Below are 20,375 nucleotides of genomic sequence, written 5' to 3'. Positions count from 1 at the left end.
TTGCGCCTCCAATAAATCACAATATTTCAGAATACATTTAAAGAGAAAGAGTATCGTGCTCCAAATACATATTATTGCTTAAATGTTTCGGATCACTGATCTAGTGAAAAGAAAACTTGGATTTTCTTACTGAGAAAAAGAACCAGTGAATGTCCGAGTTTTTGTTTGGGCAATATTTTAAGTGTACATAACTGTGCAACAATGATAGAAAAACAGAAAATAGAATACTTACGTTAAGTATTATTATATTTTGTGTTGGAAAGGTAATAATACTTATTCAAAGTTTTTTTTCGCATTCCTTTATATTCCTTTCGAATAACTTATCCTTACTTCGATAATCTTTGTTGAAATAACTTCTCTCATTCTTAATGAGCATTTTATTGCAGATAAAAGTATTTACTTAATGAGAACTCGAAGTATTATGGATTTTATTGTGCAGTAAAATCGCTCAAGGTTTGTAAGCTAAAGAAAAAGTGTAATGAAACAGTACTTGTTGAAACAAATGATAGACGAGATAATATACTAGAAAAAGGATTTCAACAGGATTGCCAAGACAAGCAATTTTTAACTTGATTGTTTATTACTTAATTTTCTTTCATAAATATACTTATGCAACAATGTATGATATACGTTTTCGTTTCACAAAATTATGAAAACACTATTACCAATTAAGGAGTTTCTCAAAAGTAGAACAAACATTTTTATAACCTTTGAATTTTCATACCATAATATAGTGCATACAATGCAACTATACTTTTTTCTTAAACCCAGAACCCAGTTTAGCAAATATTAATGAATACACTCCTTTACGCTTCACAAAATTAACACGTTCAATTCCACACGATTTCACGCAGTAAAAAACACGAATTGAAGAAAGATATAATATGGAATTATTGAATTCAATATTATTATTATTATATTATTAATATTAATTCAATATTATGTTATTGCACGTTTATCTACCTGAACGTCACAGCACTAGGTACCATTATTTAAAGTATACAAATATTTTAAATATTTAACAGTCACCGTTTAACAGGTATATAATTATAATGATTTGATTTGATTGGGGGTTGCCAGTGACCCCCCATAGCGTTCAACATGTTAATACACCAGCATTTCCAAACAGTTAATACAAAAGTTATTCCGATTCTAAATCTCTTCGAAACATCATTCGACTTTTCTTATGCAACTGTTCTAATTTTCTTTCGTAAACTTTTCATCCTACAACCCCCAGTATAGTTTTACGTAAGTCACAAGCAAAAACTATTTATCCGTCATTTCGATCAAAAACCGGAATTTGTTACCTTGCTCGTTCATGCATAAGAAAAAAATATCGTTACATTTTGCTTCTTATGTAATTTTTTCCCGAAAGATTTCGATTTCGATAAACAGCTCACCCATTATCAAGCGTGTCACGGCGAAAAAACAAATATTCCGACGTCCCCGCGAACGTTTCATTTCTCACGGGCAGCAGGCATCAATTAATATTTCACCCGTTCGTTTCCCAGCTTTTTCTCCCGCATTTCTTCTTCCGTCAGAATGGCAAAAAAAAAGGGTACTGGATACTCGTCCGGACACCTTTCGCTTTCACTCGACCACTTCGGACAGTTGCAGCGATATAATTTTATTCGGACAGCCGGCAAGAAGCGTTTTAATCCACCCATATCCAGTCAGATTAAATTTATTTCGCTAATTCCACCGGCGCGATTCAGTTTGACAAACCTGTCCATTTACTTAGAGCGAGTGGAATGAAGTTTTTGTTCATCCCCGGTCGGAAGAACTGCGGCCAAATACTTTCCAAAGCGTTCGGATGCAGCGGTCGTAATAATCGGGGACGGTTACGTACGATAATCCAACGTAATCCATTATCCCGGCGTTCTCGATCATTAAAGCGTGCCACGGTAATTGCGATATCTCGGCGAAATGTTCCTATTACTGTATTAATCCGGCAGTCAGGAAGCGATTCAGTTCAGTAATCGACCGTGCGACACGGGAAAAGTGTATTTTCTCCCGTGAAAAGGAATGTAAATGCGGAGATTAACGGTGTAAATGGCCGTATCAGCCGTAGATCATTGATTATCACGTTAGGGCGCCGATTGCCCGGAAATAATGACGTCCAGTAACCGTCTGTGTTGTTGAAGTAGGCAAGTGATAGCTCATGATACGGGTTTCTCTTTGGACATGCATGTTTCCTGGAGTTTTATGTTGCTTAAAGCTTTGTTCATTATTGGGGAGATGGTATGCGTCATGACTGACGCAGATGCAAAATGATTATCGATGAGTACTTGTTTTAGTTTTAATGGGCAATATAGGGAATGCGTTGGGGATTATGGTTGGTTTTGAAAGTAAGTCAAGACTTGAAGTGGACTGATTTTGAAAGTTAGTGGAGAATAGGATTATGAGATGAGGGAATTTTGGAAAGGTACTAATATAAGTTTGAAATAAATTGAAAATTGAAATTTGCAACTTGCAACTTGGAATTTGAAATTTGGAATTTGGAATTTGATGTTTGATGTTTGATGTTTGATGTTTGATGTTTGATGTTTGATGTTTGATGTTTGATGTTTGATGTTTGATGTCTGATGTTTGATATTTGATGTTTGGTTCTTTTATTTCTCGGTAGAATGGTATGTTTGTTTTAAGAAAGAATAAACTGCATTAAATTTGGAAATGTCAATTAAATGGTAACCTTATATTCTGTTAATTAATTGTACATAATTATGTGGTTATATTTGATATAAGTGCACATAATAAACAAATACAATAGATATAATGATTAATGTAATACTATGTTTTATTAATATTTCAAGAAGAAATTGAGATTCCAATGGAGTTCGATTTACTAAATATATCATTGTAGAAATTAATTTTTCAGACTAGATTAATTATTATCTTATGTTATTTGAGATTATATAATCTCTCGTGATTCTAATTATTATGACTGTTGAAGAATTAATAGAAGAAACCCTCAGTTATGAATCGTCAATTCTTAATCATTTACCTGCCAATCTTCCATATCTGGAGCACGAGATCAATACCCCTTCTACCATTTAAAATATACTCTTTCTATTAAGAATTAGATTTTTTACTTAAATGAAAATGGAAAAACATTCTCATTTTTTCTTATTAAGATCTCTGTACACGTTAAATTTTTGCTTTTTTATATCGTCAATATCATTAACACCTAACAAAAAGAAAATATATTTATAAAAGTAGCTACATATGAAAAGAATAGTTAATCTATGAGATTAAAAATACCATTAAAACAACTGAAAATGTAGATATTTGACAATGTAAATGAGGGCTATCTTACCCGAAATTACCCCAATTAATGAACTTTATAAAAAATCGATACATTTTATTATATTTGTCGTTAGATACTATAAAAATTTTATCTACAAAATAGAAAATGTAATTAAGTATCAATGTATAGACAAATGTATAGAAAGTCTGATAACTACATTAGGGTTAAAAACATTTGCCTTTCACGAAAGGAGAAGAAAAATCGTTGCAAAGAAAAATGTTAGAAAACTCATCGATGGCGACTTCGTAAGATCAACGACGCCTAGTAAGCTGGAAGTGCTTGTAGTTATAAATTACTGCTGAATTTTCATACTAAAATATATTACGTGAAATAATAAACGCGTTCAGTTACCTTTGAGTATGGACATGTAATCTCAAAAACCTCTATATAAAATCATATCCTCAATTTTGAAATCAGTGAAATTTTTGTTATATACTTGATACTATTGCTATGTAAAGATATTTGAATAAGTAAAACCAAATAAACACAATAAATTTTTGTATTGCTTGCTAGAAACGAGAATATTTAACATTAACCCATTAACAGTAAACATTAACGCAAGAATTTCCATATAAATATTTCTTTATTACTTCCTTTATACCATACTTATTAAATATAAACATCTCCTTCTTATTAGAAAACTAATTATATAAAAACTCTGCGTTGCAATGTCGACTCGCGACAAAATTCCGCGGTCAAGGGGTCAATCGGTCATTTCCAAACTCCCACACTTAAAGGTTAAATTCACGTGCATATTTAAAGGTTAACGTGTTCCTATAGACCACATTCTGACAAAATGAAGAAACGATTCGACGACCAACAGACATCGACGATCTCCCACGCAGCAAGAGTCCGTCGATCGGGACGATCGCCGAAGAACCCGGAAGGAAGATGAACGGGTCATCTCATCGACGAGTGAGCAGCGGATTCACGCTGGCCAGGTGAGCACAGGTAAATACGCCCGGTCCAGTGCACGGCTGGCCGTCGACTCGGCAGGTAGAGAGCTCGTGCTGGAACGAGACGGAAGGTAGAGGGATCGAGAGTGCGTTCAACTCCCGTAGATCGCGCGTGATCCAACGGCTGGCCGGCCGGCCGGCCTTGACACCGTGTGATCCGCAAAGGGGAAAACCGGCACGGGGATGTGACGAGGACGAGGATGAAAAAAGGTTCCCAGACGGTACGTGCACGTACTGTTAGGAGATCAGTTGACGACTGGGCTGATCGGCTGCTTGATCAGTCTTTCTGGTGGTTTTATTTTCTAATTCCTGATACTTTTTTTTATCAATTTATTGTTGTTCGATATGGTTACAAGTAATCAATCAAAATTATAGAACTGTAAACTAGAAAGACACCCCTTGTTCCTGTGTCGTTCCGCTAGACATCGAGTCATCATTAATACGTTGAATGCCGTAGGGGTCACTGGTGACCGCCAACCGAATCGGATTACTATAGTTCACTCAGTTAAACTACGATTATTTAAAAAGATTTGTACATTATAGATAATGCTGCCTAATACGGTGACATTCAGCTAGATGAACATGCAATAATAATACTGCAATTCAATCAAATGATTTAATATTATATTTTTTCGATTTGGGTACTTTGCTCCATGAAATCGTGCGGCATTCAACGTGTTAAACCATAGTGCTAGACGATCACTTGGCTAGGATTGATCGGCTGCATGATCAGTCTTTCTGGTGGTTTTATTTTCTAATTCCTGATACTTTTTTTTATCAATTTATTGTTGTTCGATATGGTTACAAGTAATCAATTAAAACTATAGAACTGTAAACTAGGAAGACACCTATTGTCTCTGTGCCGTACCACTAGACATCGTCATCATCAGACTGTACTACAAGGGGATCAGTTGACGGTTAGGCTGAAGATATTAGACTTGATCAGTTCCGATTTCTTTCCATTGAATTTTCTGTTGCTTTTGTTTTATATTTCCTGGTATTTATTTGATCGCTAATTTATTGTTGTTTAATATAGTTACAAGTAAATAAAACTATAGAACTGTAAACTGGAAAGACATCTTTTGCCCCTGTGCTGTACCGCTAGGCATCCAGTCATCATCAAATTGTAGTGCTAAGAGATCAGTTGACCACTAGGATGAGGAATTCGGTTGTTTTATCAGTTTTCATCTTTCCTCGCCTAATTTGCTAGTAGCTTTATACAGTAGAACCCCCTAAACGCAACTTCAACTGTGCTTGATAAAACTATTTTACCGTTAATAAATTAGTAGAGAAAAAGAGTTTGATGCTCATTCTGTGTCTACGTTTACTTTAATGTTTAAAGTATGATAATAGACAAGTAATATTTCGTTTATATTAAAATCAAAGAAATAACATGTAGATGATTAACTAAGAAATTATTATTTATCAAGCATAATCATGAAAGTTATAAGACAAGGGGTTAATTTGGTCCTCCGCTTGTATCAGTTTCTTATCGATAACCTCACTCTCGTTGTCCTACTGTATTCTAATTCCTGATATTTTCGATTTAATTTACTATTCGCCAATACGGTCACACGTAACCAATTTTAATTATAAAACTGTAAACTAGGAAGACACCTATTGCCCTGTGCCGTTCCGCTAGACGCCGAGCCATCTCCCAACTATAGAACCTCGTTAAATTCCGACAATGGCGTAGGATCGACATCCTTCATCGATCGCGGAATCCATAACGAGACGAAAGATCGCACGCCGGAGGAAGATAAAAGACCGAGGAAACGCGGAAAGCAGGTTACCAGGCTGTCGGTGGCCTCGCGATCCGCGAAGGGAGGAAAAGGGGTCGGTGACGGGGGGAAGAATAAGGCGGAATATTTATTCCACGGCCGATCGAGTGTGGAGGCGCCGGTTGAATTTCAAATCGGGCCACTGTTTCGTTCGCAGACCGGCAGACGATCGTCGATCATTTGTCCCGGTTGATTTTTAACCCCTTGACCTGCGGTTTCTTTCGTAACAGTGATCACTGAGACTGGTTTGTCATTAAACCTTTGTTCTAGGATGTCTTTCACAACTAGGTTCGGTAAAACTATGTCGTTAACATTGGGACTACCGTACCAGTCAAAATGGCTGGTTTCCATTTTTTTGTTTCTTAATCATTGATACCTTTAGAACGTTGAATATTCGAAATGATTTTGAAAATAAATAGTTTTATTTGAATAGTGCAGTGAGTTCTTGAAGAAACTGAAAATAATCTATTCTTACAATTTTTGTAGGGATTACATATTCAGAAAAACATCTGTTATATCTTTTTAATAATTGCAAAAAGAAGAAATCAGGAATCGGTTGTTTTAACCGATCTGTTAATTTTAGTGTTAACTGAGTCGTGGTTAGATTATTTCCATATTGAATATAAAATTTTAGAATTCTGTTATATCGAATCCAATGACAATTGAAATCTGCCTCTCGAGTGCAAAGGATTAACACTAAAACTACCAGACGAGTCGAAATGACCCATTCCTGATTTCTTTTAGCAATTATTAAAAAAATAACAGATGTTTTCTTGAGAAATTGTTAAAGAAAGTGGTGTAGCAATATGCAAATTGAATTGAAAATCAGTTAAAGTCTGAATAGATGTACACTTGAAGTTTCTATAGAGGAATTTCGAAAAGTCAATTTAATTGATCGGTAGTTTGAGTGTTAATTCGAACTCAAAAGAATTCAGTGACATTTATTTTTGTTAACTTCCGTTCGAGATTCTATTTGAAATTCTTGATCGATCGGCTTGGGTAAAGCTGGTACCTTTCGCAACAGTATTTGAAGATGGTAATCCGTATTCTTATTTAGACGATGAATCTCTTCGGGGTTAATGGGTTGTTCTCCTTTGGAGCGATGGAAATTTTCTGCCGATTGCTGGGATATTATTTTCTTCTCCTTCCTTTCTTCGTCTTCTTAGCGGACCGTTTTAATTGTGAGGATTGAGTAGCACTCGTGGAGGAATGTTTCAGCTTCCATTGAAATGGGCGAATTTCTTCAGGGTTGAGGAATGTTTTTGTTTGAAAGAATAATTTGATTTTAATGGTTCTTTCATTCTTTTGGGAATATTGGGGGTTTTGTGGGTACAAATTAGCCTTGGAGAAGACGAATTCATCGCTTTCTTACTAAGAATGGATTGTTTCTTATTTGAACAACTTTTTACAATGGATTTATTCCAATTTTTCTGGTGATCACCTATCTGTACGAAATTATGTTGGTACAACGACTGAAAATTATTACGAGAAGTATGTATTTTCTTTGTAATGAAAAAATCTTTTCTAGACCAAGGAATATTTTAGTATTGAGGCGTGGGGAAGTTCTAATAATTCTAGTATTGTTTTTCTTTATATTTTATTCTTTTTAGAAATGTTCAGTTTCTCACTGATTTTAACCTCTTGGACTGGAAATTAATTGAAAGGTTTGGCAAGTTCTTGCGCGAACAACTTTGTTTTTACCTATTTTACTTAGAAATGTACACTAACTGTGTTTACTAATCATTTTGTTTAAAGCGATACATTTCGAAACAGTTTGGTATGTGGAATGCAACAAAACAAAAATGTGTTGACGTGCGCGGTGAGTCTTTTCAGAGTAAGAGGTTAATAATGAAACGGTGCAATCGACTTGCTACGTGTTTTGTTAAGGATACTTCGTATTACTCATAACATTTCGCGATTCGTTTCGATAACGATATGCATTATTGGGTCGAAATTTCAGTAATATTACTATGAAAGCAGGATTTGCGACTTGTGGAAGGTTGAAGGACCGTGAGAATGCTTGTGTAGTCTTGCGAAAGAAATGAAAGCTAATTTGAGGCAGTTGTGGGCTGCTAGTGGATCGATACGATCTATCGATCAATAGTCTTTTTCTGGTGTCGTTTAACAGGTCACAATCACGCCCCATTTCACTGTAATTATCTATGCATAATTGGATTTTTATAAATTCTATTTGCTGGGTTTTTGATTTGTTCTTACTCTTGTCTGAAACTCTCTTAAATTTAACACTTATATATAACAAATATTAAATTTATAACATATTTAAATTAATCTATAAATATTTAGTTTATATCAATATCATTGGTATATTCAGTATATGCAATAATTGACAACAGAAAATTAGAAAGGCAAACAATATTTAAAGGACATTATAATTTTACATTGTGAAACTCATTTAGATATATTTACACTATTGTGTTATTAAAATTCATATTATATGCTAACGTTTGACTAAACAAAAAGAAGACAATAAACTGAATACATGTAACATTCTGTAAACTACAGTTACGTGCTTCTGCAATGAGCCATAACTAAATTCTTTGAATTAGATTTTAATTATTATTAGGATACTACGCAAATTATGTCATTCTAAATTTCGTTCTTAAGAACAAATTTATTGGTCATACATTGTATTTATGAAAGGAATATGTACACGTATTTGTAAATTAAAATAAGCGTTATATTATACATTAAACGTTTCCTACAAATTTTTACCATTCGCATTTACCACACTTAAAATTAACGTAGCTGTGTCTGGTCAGGCAAGAATATTTTTAGCAAATTACACGAATGATATAAACCTGGATTAAAAATGGTATAACTAGATTGCGGGGGTTTATGGAAATTCATAATTTTACCGACCAATTTATAGCGAATAAGATCAAGAAAAATTTTATTTCCTGTAGTAAAGGTAATAACTTGCTAACAAGATGTATAGGGTGTCTTAATAATGCGGTACAAACAGAAAGGACGTGATCCACATTTTTATTTTGAAGTATGAATGTAACTTTCTACCTAATTATACTGTTTTCATGGATAAAGGTAATGCAAATATATTTTAGTACTTATTTTTTTAATGTAGAAACAAATAAAAAATCAATTAACAACTCAAAAACTAATCGATCGATTAGAATGACTTTTTTTTCAAATTAAAGAATGTATTAATCCTCAGATACTAAATTTCTAATATTTTCAAATTCACCACGATTTATAAATTTTTAAACGAGATAAAAGATTGTCATCTATTTTATTCTTTTCCTTTATTACTACAATACCTTCCTTGCTTTCGTGAAACACAATTTTCAATTAAATCTGTGGAATGAGTTCAATAAAAGTTAATGAAAAACGTTATACTGAAATTTCTTTTAGGCGGTTGGCTAAGTGTTAATATTTGTCAACAAATTAATATCAAACAGTTTTCCCCATATTCAAAATATAATCGATTGCCAAAAACCTTAAACATTTTCTTCAGTCTACAACAAAAAAAAGAATATTTTACAATAATAAAATATCAAATAATTTTTCTCGTGTCCAAAATACACATAATCGATTGCCAAAACACCAGTTGTCTTCATTAGTTAGCAAAAAAAGAAAGATCCCGAAGGATTGCTGTTTTCGAGCTGTCTGCACGAGATCCCCCTTAAAATCTTAGCTTCACCGAGCTAAACCGGTTAGGGGATGCTGCGGATGCATAAACATCCGCAGCATAAGTGGAACATTCTGCGTTGGCCGGTATTATCATACTGATCCTATATTTAAACGTGAATAATTAGCTCGTGCGCTCAACGGTGCAGCGTTTTCTGGCTGTTCCGAGGCGGCCGTCGCCGAATACGCAGATTAAACGGTAAATACTACCGGCAGGACTTGTGGCATCACTGACCCCTTGTACAGTCGGCTGTTCCGGCGCGGCGGGGACCGTCGCAATAACGGCTGGTACGATTACTTCGTACTCGCACGAAAGACCGGAATCCGAGGCGATTATCCGCTCGCGGATCGGCTATGAGCATTACGAAAATCGCAGGCAGCTCTCTCTCGCAACGCGTTCAACCATCCGGTGAAAAGTTTAGATTTCGGTCGAGATTCATACGAATATTTTCTTTGCTCTTTGGAAACGCAGCTCGTCGAAGGCTGAGGAAATTCGGGTGGAAAGGAATTTGGTCTGGTCTACATATTTTGCTAACATGTCGACTGTTTTTGGAGAACTTGGATGTTTTATTATTGATTCCTCTGCGGTGAAGATGAAAAGTAGGAATTAATTATTATTTGTTATCAGAGTTTTTATGTTTCACTGTTATTTTGTTATTTTGACTACTGCCGTTCTTAGGTAGTTGCATAGTATACTAACTGCCTTTGTTTTTAAGAAATAACGTATTGTTAATAATGGTAATAATAATAATAATAAGTTATTAATAAGGTGTTGTATATAAAATAAATACTGAACTAGACCTAAATTAAATGAGTGACCTGCGCAACCTTCAGTAAGTACTCATTTTTATTCGACATTAGATATTTAATATATTCTAACTACTTTCCAGTAATTATGAAGCTTCAGTTATCAATGCTCACCGTGGTAGTCAAAATGTTAACCCCTCTGGTTTCTCCGAGTCTACTTGATTCAATGACGATTTCATTTTCTGACCACCAATTTGTTTGTTTGGCCATTTTTAATATATCTGCATTCTCATTTTGTTAGGGGTGCTTTTAAGATATTTTCTTTGGGGCATGTTCTGCATTCTTTTGTTATACAAAAACGTTCTAAAAACATTATCAAAATATTTTGATGTATAAATTGATTGATAATGGTAGTTTATTTTAGTGTCGTAAATTATCTGTGTGGCATGGTTCATAGTTATGATTTTGTATTGAATTTAATAAACGTGAATGTTATATAGATCATATCAAATCAAAAGAGTTAATCTTAATTAATAAGTAAGACAATTTTCAAAATTCCTTTATTATACAAAAATGAATCGTACCATTTACATTTTCTGAGCTTTTTATTACATAATATTCTAAAATTAATATCCATAAAAATGTACAAAGTATTGATATTAAAAGAATTCTAATTACTATAGATGATCAAGATAATCATTTCTTAAAGCACATCTCAACTGAAAAATATTATCTCGTTTGTTTTACATAATCTCTAGTAGCATTTAATATAATTGAATTTTTTCACAAATCTTCTGGGTTAGTAGTTTCATTAATTTTTGTTTCGTTTAAAAATAATTCTTTTTTTAAATGTGCACTACTAAAGTTAACAGCGATACTTTAACACATTCGTGCGTAGAATTACGAGAAGAACTTTTTTTTCCAAAAAAAAAAGAAGTACAGTTGCATTGTGCAGTCGCATGGATGCACCAACGGGAAAACGCAATCCGCGGAAAGATACAGCTCATTAAGCCGTAACAAATTTTCATACGCCACGTTTTTAATCGCCGCTTTGGGAAAAACCAGCATCAGCCCTGGATTTTAGATTTTAAATTAGAATACGAATTTTTATGCGTTTATACCTTATAAAAATTCTGAAAAAATAATACAACCTAATTATATGCTTTAATAGCAACTCGTGAAGTTGAATTTCACTTTCAACTAAAATGTATATATTATACGATAATCATTCTTTTATGATTGTATAGATATTTTCTAAACGTATTAACGAAGAATTAAATAAATAATCGCAATACAAAAACACGAAACATTTTAGGGTATTATATACCCTTAACTGTATAATTAATACGAGGAATTTACATACTACAATAGGGTAGACAATAGGGTAGGTAAAAACCTAATAGAACTTAAAATCAACATTTTTTTCATACATTTCTTGTTAATAGACATTCAGCTGCAATACCAGTAGACAAAAATTTATTAAACCTTAAAAATGTTCGTTTTATAAGCAAACAACTGAAAAGTGAGATATATCCGATTCGCCCCAAGTTTCGGCAAAGATAATTACTTCATTCGTTAGAATTTAAAGTAAATATTATTCTTCTGTAATCAATAATTATAGTTAAGAGGAAATATAGACATAGAATATGCCTACAATTTTTCCGTTTTTCCAACAAATTATCAATAACAAGGTAGTCGTATCGATCAGAGTTGAGAAAGAAATGATACAATAGGGGTTTAAGATGTTACATGGAAAACGAAGGAATAACGATAGGAGTACAAACATCTACGAGTAAGAAACATTCGACATTTCATATTACACGACCTAATAGCATGAAACATTGCAGAGACTTCGGTTCGTAGCAATTTTATCAGCGACCAGTATTTCCCATACTATTATTATTACATCACGCGAATTATATAACTCAGTGTGCAACATTATTGTCGATTATTACGTAACGACAAAGTAGCAGACAATCATTGATCAAAGAACAACCATTTAATGGCGGCCCGTGAAAAACAGTACTTTCCTGCACGCTTTTCCCTTAGATTCAGTTTTAATCCGTTACGATCCGGAATATCTCGCATCCGACAGCGAATCCGGGCTCAAACGGTTTTTCGTTGCTCTTGCCAATTGCATAATTGAATACGGGCCGCCGACTGAAGAGCCGTTCCGGAGCGGAGCAACAGTTGAAAACCGGCGGAACTAGCCTACGAATTAATTTCAACGCGTAACTAGTTCTCCGCCGACCGGGAACCGGGCGTTTTATCCGCCACATTCCTCGCGAAAGGGCACTGATACACGTGCGCTGCCTGCGAGCCGACTTTCTGCGGCCGGAAAACTGTATCTCGTGATTGAGAAACTCGAACGAACGCTATAGGGTGGGTGGGAAATTACCTCTTACACGAACCCTTTATTTCCTGAATGTGTTTTCAGGTATCCGTTTCTCGTTAGAAACCTGTTTTCGAACACGTATGATTGAATTTCTGTTTTTAATTTATTATCGAATGAAGTGTGATTATGTTAATTTTGAGAAACTTCAATAAACGCTACAGAATGGGTGAGAAATTATGTAATTTTCCTGGAATTCTTTATTTCCTGAAAGTGTTTCGTGGTATCCGTTTCTCGTTAGAAACCTGTTTTCACCGAAATGTGATTGAACTTTTGTTTTTAATTTAATATAGGTCAAAGCATGATTATGCTAATTATGAGATACTCGAACAAATGCTACAGGGTGAATGGAAAATTATGTACTTTTTAATCGTACCCTTTGTTTCCTAAAAGTGTTTCCAGAGTATATTTATTTATTACCAGAGTTTCTATTTTAAATTCATTACAATTTAATTTGTATTGAAGTATGATGTTTGAATTTATGTTCTAATTATTGGAAAAGTGAATACGAAAATATGCTCCTTAGTACACGCTCTATGAATCCTTTTTAATTTATTTTGGTTATACCGTGATGCATTACTTTACCAGCTTATTCGTGTCATTTGAGAAATATTGAAATAACATTTGCATACGATACAGTTGTACAATAATACTATAAATAAAAGTAACGTATATCGGTGAAATGTTTTATCGTTGAAATAAAATTTGATGTCGTGATTGTTTCGATCTGTCATTTAACTCATAATTAACAACAGAGATCAACGAACAATAATAATAGTATAATGATATTGAGAAAGTAAATGTTCTTTTACAATGTAAAGGGTTAAATTGATAACATCACGTGACTTAAAGTTTTGATACATTTACTCGTTGAACAAAGTGTATTTTCTGTTTGATACGTTTTGGTTTTAACGTAGACGTCACACATTTCAGATTTCTTGCAACAGTACCAATCGTCATCCATTTTAACTGATTATCATCAATGGTGTAATAAACCGCCGCACCTCATATCTTACAGCAACTATATCCCTGTTCTTAATGGGCAATACGTACATACACCAATCATTTTCATACGATTTTACTCGAACGTGAAAGAATGAAAACAGCATGCGTAATTGCATACGTGACGCAATAAAAAAGCATGCAGTTCGTTCCAATTTCTGTATCACCGTACCGGATATAAAAATATAATAACATAGGTTGTATTTTTTGTGCATCTTGTATGACATTTGAATACTTGGATTTCTAAGAGATATTTTAACATTTTGAAAGTTAATTTTTCCATGTTTGAGATATTAAGAACCAAGTATAAGATATTTATAAAATACGTGGCCAATACAAATGTTTAAATACAATATAAAATTTAGAAGTTGTAATTTAAAATGTTGTAACATTCAAAGATATTTCAAGATTATTTTACGTATGGTGAAGTTTATTTTATTTTTCGATTTGTATTTATTAATAGGATTTATTATTGTGCCTGTAGAAATTGTAGCTCAGACGTAAACTTATCGCGTTTTAAAATTCTTTTGAATTTGCTAAATTTCTTTTTGAATCTGTATCTGTCAATATTAAACAAATTATATTCATTTATATTTTTTTTGATCGAACTGTAAAACTGTAATAATTAACAGTAAAATACTCAGAATGAAATATAATTAATATATTGATACAAAAACTGATATCGTCATTAAAGAAAAAATCCACAAGAAAAAATACAAGTTGTAATTACAGGGAAAAAGAAATACAAGGGTCGAATGAAAATATAGAATGCGAGAATATATGAAAGTACGTTGATGACCAAAGAAGGGGAAGAAAAGTGAAATGAGACGGTGTAATGCGTTAGTGAGGAGGAGACAGTTCATGGAATGTGTGGTAAAGGGTAGGAAAGAAAAAGAGCATGAAAGAAAGTAATTTAAAATACAGTAACGTGCAAGAATGTTAAAGTCAAATTGATTTCAAAATTGATTTTAATGCTGTGAGGATTTCAGTTACCGAACTATATGAAAAGCATGCATTGAAATGAAATTGATTTTTTAGGTGAAGACTACAAGTTTCTTATTCTTCATTTGTAAAAGAATAAGTAATACGATTGTCGTATATACATAATATACAATTTCTATATATTCTAATTTATATATTCTATAATTTATATCTATATTTTTATAATCTATATCCCTGTAATTTATGTCTCTGGAACCTACATCTTTTTAATCTATATCTCTATGACCCATATCTCTATGATCCATATTTCTGTAGCCCATATCTCTGTAATCTATATTTCTTTAATCTATATATCTATAATTTATATATCTGTAATTTATGTTTCTACAATCTATATCTCTGGAATCTACATTTCTATGAACCATATTTTTGTTGTCCATATCTCTGTAATATATTTCTGTAATCTATACCTGTATAATTTACATATCTATACTGTATGTTTCTACAATCTATACCTCTGTAATCTATATCTATGTAATCTATATCTCTGTAATCTGTATCTCTATAATCTATATCCCTATGATCTACATATCTCTTATTTAAAAGAAAACGTCTCGTATCAACACGATAGAAAGCAGCTTAGATAAGTTATCAAAAATCGATTATTTTCGATATTGGACATGCCCTTCATTTAGGGTGTGACACACTTTCAGAAATCACCTTGCGCATAATATTGTCTATGAACTTAATTCCTCACGGAGCATGTCGTTTAACGGCATTAAATTTTGGACTTGACCCACTTCAGCTCCAAGTCCTTCAGATTTATAGAACTTCAGGTACTCGTATCTATCTTACTTCTTTCGATTATATGGGACTTGAACAGGAATTACATAGTGTACTAATGAACAATTTGCATAATGATTTTGATCAAATTAGATGCTTGTTATCTAGAGTATCAGCGAAACATGCTGTTTCTAGGTTATTCGTTATTATTTCAGCTTCTATCATTTTTACATCACATTCATGGACACTAATTGTATATTTTATTACATCGTTTCATCTGTTGTATACGGAGGGTTGAAATGAAATGGGCTGCTAAAAAGTATTTTCATGAAATCTGACATTTAGTGTTAAATAAATTCACTACATTTTTGTTATATTGACATGTTGTTTTGCAATAAAGTATATATAAGTTTGAAAGCTTCGTAATTCTAACATACAGTAGCGTTTAAAAGTTCCCGGCCAGATCGTGTTTAGAACTTTTCTTACATAATAAAGGCTTTAGACACTTTTTGTTATTATGACGTTTAAAGGCTAGTTTACATGAGAGGATATTGTAAAAAAATCAACATGATTTATACATATTTTTTTAGAAATAAATAATTTTTGACCAGAATACTGAAAAAAATAATGCTTGTTTTGTATAATAATAATAATTCAATGTATAGTATTTAACATATTATACTTCGTATTTTATGGTCATACTCTTTGCATTCATGACAATGTCACATCGATGTGGTATGGACTCAATTAACTAAAAATTGTTGATAAGAGCTTTGAAACTTGCGTTGTAAATAAATATCAATCGTTCAAATTGGGCAGTTCACCAGGTACGAATACTCTTGTGACTCACTGTATGAACAAAGTGGCAGTGCGATTAGTGTTAATTAACGGCTTCTCAATTATAAAAGAATTTTCCTAAAAACTGCAATATTTTATCATCTAGTCTGTCATTGTACTAACATTCACGATCATTTCCCACCATAAAATCGCCACAATAGAAGAAAGGGGAACAGTTTTCATGAACAAACAGATCTCAAGGACTACTTCTGTCTGAATCCTTTTGTCTAGTGTTCAGAATATCGCGTTGGTTCCGTGTCATTCGGTCGAACATCGAATATTCGGATTTCTCGGTCGATGATTCTCCCACTGAACAGATCGAACACTGGAAAGTTTGTTGTATTCTATAGTGGCACCAACAATTTCTTTTATGCCAGCGTAGCGCATATACTTGCCACAGTTTTCCCGAATTTCAATCCCGTCCTCCGAGAAACCATGAACTTTCTCCGACACATCTTTCACTCGCATGCCGACTGAAAAACAGATAACACCGCGGAATTATGAAATTAATAATAGGCACATGAAATTACGAAACTCGGTAATCCGAAATGAACGGTTTAATTCAATTCATCCGGCGCTTGCAGCAAGACGAAACCTGAGAAAACACGATAGACGATCGAATCGAACGAGGAATCCGCGTCTACACATTGTTAGATTTATGAAAGGGTTGTTTTTGGAGATAACAAAATACTTTTCATTATTAAATATAATTAATTACAATTTTAGAGATTACTATAGTGTTTGAATATCTAATAAATTAAAAGAAATTAAATAATTTTTTTCAAATTGCTGAAAAATACGAGTTGATAGCTTAAGAAAAGACAATTCAATCACAATCGCAAAATTTAATATTTTCTACAAAGTTGTAAGTATATTTTACAACCAATTGAACTTGAAATTAATTGTATATAACATGTAAATGTTAACAAATAAAGTATCTGAATACATCACTTAAAATTTGAGATATACAATTCATGCAATACTTCGAAGAATTTAAAATATTTTAAAAGTAAAGTAACATGTATGATACCTTGAATTTTTTTTTCCACCTTGAAATATATCCAAATCATTAAACTCTCTCCATTATTTAAAGAATCTTCCACAATAATACGTTATCACTATTATTTTATGTTTATTTAATGAAACAAACCACTAATTCACAAACATCACACATATAATCCTTCCAAAGTTACAAAGTTTTCCATCACACCGTATATTATATTTCATTCAACTTCTTGCAAGTGAAACTTCCGGTACCATTGGTTCACGGCCAACGAACCGTTGAATTCGGGTTAAGCAAGACCATACAAACCACCAACGTAAATTAAGCAAATCATCCACAGAGTTTTCTTGCTGTTCGCATATTCCATTTCGGACTTGTTTAGCTTTCATACGAGTGCGAGACGTTTATCCCGACATTCGTTCCACAAAATGGAATCCTTGGTCCCCGGAGTCGGTCGGAGGATCCATTTTGTTGGGCACGGCGTCCGCTACGGCTGGCAAAACAATGATTATCGGATCGATGTTTCGCTCAAGCGTATCTCGCGTCTCGGCGTGTTCGGCCATCGCCGTCCAAGCGTGATACGCTTCCGCGACGCTCAAGCAATCATCGGCTCGTCGATCTCTCGCCGGTTAGATATCCGTTCTTCGGCGTTGCTGGCCCGGATATTCTTCAAGTGAATCGTCGCTGTCTCATATACTTGCTATAAGTATATGCTTATGTTTTGTGTCGACGTTATTCATATTCAAGGAATTCTGTGCTTTTCATATGAAACAAGGGGATAACTTTTTAAGATCTTATTATTGATTGAGCAAATTTCAATAGGTAGGTTGAAGTGATTGAATGATGCAAATTTCTGTTTACCGTTATTTACAATTAGGGAGTTTTATGTTTTTGATATCATAGCGGAGGGTAACTTCCTGAAATCATATTAATGATTCAGTACATTTACATGAGTGAATAAAGTCAATTTTTGTGCAATGTTATTTACATTTAGGAAGCTCTACGTTTTTGATACTAAATCAAGGGATAACTTTTAAAATATTATTGATCGAGAACATTTAAATGAATGTAGTAAATGATTAAAAATCAAAGGATAACCTTCCAAAATTCTATTGATTGAATGACGCAAATTTTCATTATACATTATTTAAACGTATAAAATGTGAAGTAACATTCGAGGTTACTAGTGAAATAAAATATTTTTTAAAGAATAAATGTTCACTGGAATCATCAAAAGGTTTATGTCTCGAAACAATAAAAGAACTAAAGCATAGTAGTTATTTTACTAATTATATTTTCATTGTATTCACACTTTCTCGTTCAATTTAAGAAAGTATTTCCTCTGCTTTGTTTAAGCTTTTAATATCTATAAAATTCCAAATAGGTTATATTTATTCACGCATCATTAAGGACAATTTCATTTTCTCTATATAAATTGGCATTAAGAAGTGGCGCTAATCTGTTAAACAATAATATATTTCCCACTAAAGTCTTAGATATTAAATTAGGATAATAATATTAAAATTAATCGTCGCATTAATTTCTAATTAGATGGCCAATTCTATTTGTTCATAGAACGGTGTATAATTCTATGATGAAGATAGGACAAAGTAGAAAGTAGTAGAGCAAAGTCTATAATAATATTTATTTAGATGTTTAATATACTAAATACATAAGATCATAAATATAGGAAACAAATCATTGTTTAATTTTGGACTTTTCATATTAATTTATGAAGACTTGAATTTGCGTAAATATCTGCAATCTTTGATTTACTACTGAGAGGAATGTCGGTTGATTTACGAGGAAAATAAAAACTCGATAGAGCCAGCGTTGATTCGATAAAGACCAATCAGAGCTGCACTGGGTGATTCTAAAGTAAAGTCATAAAATTCGCAGTAATCTAACAAGAGAACTTCGCTAACCCGAAAACTCCGATCTCTATCACTTGTCAGATTTGTAGGGAACTTTTTACACAAGTATCAACTTTTTGTTCTCCACTTTGTTCAGAATTATTTAGAATTATCTTCATTCAAATTTAACAATTTTTATAAAAATTCTTTCTCAAATCAACATTTCTCTGGCAATTTTTATTTAAAAAAGTATTTTCTTAAATTTTTTATGTTGTAAAAGTTATTAAAGCACTAATCTCTTTTTAAAGTACTATATAATGTTTATTTAGTTTGCTTGATGTGTTTCTCTATCGCTTTATCTTTTGTTTTTCAAGTTCCAAATATTATCACACTTGGAAAGTTACAGATGTGATTACTATAATGTACACTCTTGAGTAAGTATATTTTGATTGTTAATTTATTGCGGATATGGAGACACCTTCAATAAGGAAGAAACACAGTAATCGTAAACCTAGTAACTGGTTAGACTAGTTCCATTCCTTTTGATCTTTTTCTGAGTAACTAGAAGGCAAGGTAACTAATCATGTAAGGTATTTACATGATTCATATTTTTTTATTATTTTCGTTTAATATGTTATTCGCAATCTGTAATCGTATAATGTTCTTCTTTTCTTTTTCGGGGAAATTCTTGTGATTTTCGTAATCTTAGTCAGCATGCAGTACGGTCAAGAAGTCACTTTCAATTTCTGTGTCATTTCTCATTAGATGAACTGTTTCAATTTTGTAATAATTTCATAAAAATTCGAATTATTGGATTATTTTATAAATAACCGGATTATTAGATGCACTATCAGTCAATCTACTAAACCAGTACAATTTTTATAATCTTGTAAACCACATGAAACTGCTTTTAACGCATATTCTTACTTCTATACAGATTTAATAAAATGTAAGAGTGACCTACAACATCGTCCGACTCGTGATCAAGATTTTAAACTGAGTTTGGGAAATCTAAGTGTTATTTATTTTTTTCAAATATAAGTTAAATATTACTTTTCATTGTCAATCGTTAGCCTTAGAGGTAAACACAGACATAGAACAAGCATCAG

The 20,375-nt window shown here is 32.8% G+C and overlaps 1 protein-coding gene across 2 annotated transcripts in view; it reads left to right on the top strand.

The window, feature by feature from the left end:
* Cad89D (cadherin 89D) overlaps positions 1 to 20,375 on the top strand; it is a 123,686-nt gene that overhangs the window by 11,425 nt on the left and 91,886 nt on the right. Inside the window, exon 1 of one of the 2 annotated variants that reach the window (XM_031973658.2) lies at positions 4,299 to 4,484. The exons of the other annotated variant lie outside the window; for it this stretch is intronic. The gene's annotated coding sequence lies outside the window, so the exon portion shown is untranslated. Of the gene's footprint in view, positions 1 to 4,298; positions 4,485 to 20,375 lie in introns of those variants that run through there. 2 annotated transcript variants of the gene reach the window in all.

The sequence above is a fragment of the Nomia melanderi genome, chromosome 13 (genome assembly GCF_051020985.1).
Source record: "Nomia melanderi isolate GNS246 chromosome 13, iyNomMela1, whole genome shotgun sequence".
Lineage (NCBI taxonomy): Eukaryota > Metazoa > Arthropoda > Insecta > Hymenoptera > Halictidae > Nomia > Nomia melanderi.
Note: the sequence above shows the minus strand (reverse complement) of the source record. Positions and strands in the feature narration are given on the sequence as shown.